General features: G+C 36.2%; 1 protein-coding gene across 1 annotated transcript in view; it reads right to left on the bottom strand.

The window, feature by feature from the left end:
- Positions 1-2366, bottom strand: part of cep89 (centrosomal protein 89kDa) — a 111780-nt gene that overhangs the window by 56273 nt on the left and 53141 nt on the right. The gene's annotated exons all lie outside the window — the stretch shown is intronic.

Here is a 2366-nt window from a genome sequence, read left to right as displayed (position 1 = left end):
GGAGAGGGAAGTCTGGGAGTCTCTACTTAGTCTGCTGCCCCCGTGACCCGGTTCCGGATAAAGCGGGAGACGACGACGACGCTAAACTTATAGCCAGAGAAAACCACATCCATGTGCAAAAACGATCTAATTCCAAGTGAAAACTAGACAATATTCATTACAGAGATCCTACTGATTTGACCTGCTATCTAAATTAGCTCTTGGCTAAAATGCTACCTTAACTGTCAGAAAATTACCTTCTGGCAGCTAAATGACAAATCTAGCACATCTGCCCCTAATTGTCCTTGGTTTGCGTAGAAATTATGCTGAACTAATTTGACACCACATAATAATAGAAGCACAACAGGTTTAAATGAAAGTTTAGTCAAATTAGTCTCTTTACACTCTTTTCTAATACCGGTACCTTTATTTATTTTTTGATGAGCTGGATTTGTCTCATCGACAATCTGACATTGATGCAGAAGAGGCCAACAGATAAAGTACTACTTGAGAGAAAGTTAAGCCCATTTGAAAAGCTTATTCTGTTATGTGAGCCATTACTGCCGTTCACAAGCAAAGTAATTTCTAAAGTGACTTCTTCATCAAACACAGAACTGTGTTTAGAGCCAATATGTGCCAAAAATATTGAACACATCAACCTTAACGCTGTCAAGGACTCACAGTCAATTTAATGTCTTTGTGTATTTTGAAAAGTGAAATTCAATGATAAATTTCCATCAATACTATTTAAATTATCTTTTTATCTAAGAGCAAATGCAACCATTGAAGATAAATTAATGCGATTAAATTGATGCTAATTGTTTTTGTGTTTTTGGCTAAATGCAACAAATCCGCTTTATATTTGACCAAAATGTGTTTTGTTTGCAACAATGGCACCTTTAACCACATCACTGTAAACTCCGAAGGCTTAAAGTTTTACTTTTTTCCTTTTTTTCCCCATCTTCAACATATTTTCATCACATTTCTTGTGTTTGAATTATTCACCATTTGCTTTTTAACCCTAATCAAATACAATTGCCATCAGAGAATGAAATAAATGGAGAATTATTTTCTATACAAAGTTTGTCTTTGTTTTCTGCTTTGTTCTTCAGATCGAATGCAAGCGAGTAATAAAATGAGTCTGCAGACTCTGTTCCATCAGACTTGAAGAGACAGCAACACACTCCTGCCCTACTTCAAAAATCAATAAAGCTGGGAGAGGAGGGAGTTCATTTATGATTACAGAAAAAGGAAAAAACAGCCCTGTTGTGTTCTACCTGTAGACATTTAAGTCCCAAACCCCACTGTGACTTTTGATGAGTAGAAAACAACAATAAATCAAATCAAAGGCATCATTCCAAAATAAAAGGAGCTAAAAGGAGCATGTGCAAATTACACAACAAAAGCCAAACAAAAAATTATTTTCTATTGATTTTAAAGTTGCTTCCATGTCTTTTTTTGGCATCCAGATATTTCCTCTAGTTATATTCTTCCTGAAATGCTGTATTTGTTGCTTATTTTGATGCATTTAATATTTAATGTTATGGATTGAGTAGCAAAGTTTATATATAAAGCAGTGGCGGCTGGTGAAAAATATTTTTGTTGGGGCTGATATAGCCTAGTGTATGTCTCCAACTAATCCAGAATAAGAATTCAAATAAACAATTGGATAATAAATACAATTTAACAGTAATGATTTCATTTACTATATAATAACAGTAACAGTGATGATTTTGGTCACTGTGACGGGGTTCTTTGGCCTCCAAGAATCCAGGCTCGGTCGGGTTACCGGTGTTGGTGATTTATTGTGCTCAAAAACTCAAAACAGGGTGCAAAAGAAACTAAACATGTACAAAATACTCTGGGCTTCAGCCTCCCTCCAGTTACCAGCAATGTAACAATCAAAACACAGCCCTCATTAAATAGTTTAAGCCCCTCCCCTCAGGCTCTCTTATTTCTGATTTCTTTTCATAAATCAGTTTTGTCCATATATTACCACCACAAACAATTGATATACAAAAACAAATATCTTTTTTTAACTTAATTCCTTTACACAGATTCATTGACTTATTCAATGACACCAAACTTTTAAACATAAAATGAAAAAAAATAATAATCTGACAAACATTTAGCGAGTCACGTGTTGGTGAAGTCACTTTCGCATTCCAACAACTGTGGCATTTTAACCGCTTACTGAGCGTTGCCTCGGGTTTGAACCCAGCAAAGACGCCGCCAGACTGAAGATGACAAGTCCCCGTAGCGTACACACGCACACCCCCCAACACACACACACACGGTTAACCCCACTGAAATAATAGTTGTGCACCCTCAATACGCCAGCAGGTAACCAGGAACAGCTTGTGTGTTTTAAATTAAAGGAATAGTAC

Source organism: Cyprinodon variegatus, unplaced genomic scaffold (assembly GCF_000732505.1).
Source record: "Cyprinodon variegatus isolate N-32 unplaced genomic scaffold, C_variegatus-1.0 Scaffold114, whole genome shotgun sequence".
In the NCBI taxonomy this organism is placed as follows: Eukaryota; Metazoa; Chordata; class Actinopteri; order Cyprinodontiformes; family Cyprinodontidae; genus Cyprinodon; species Cyprinodon variegatus.
The sequence above is the reverse complement of the archived record's forward strand: the minus strand, read 5'-3'. Positions and strand labels throughout refer to the sequence as shown.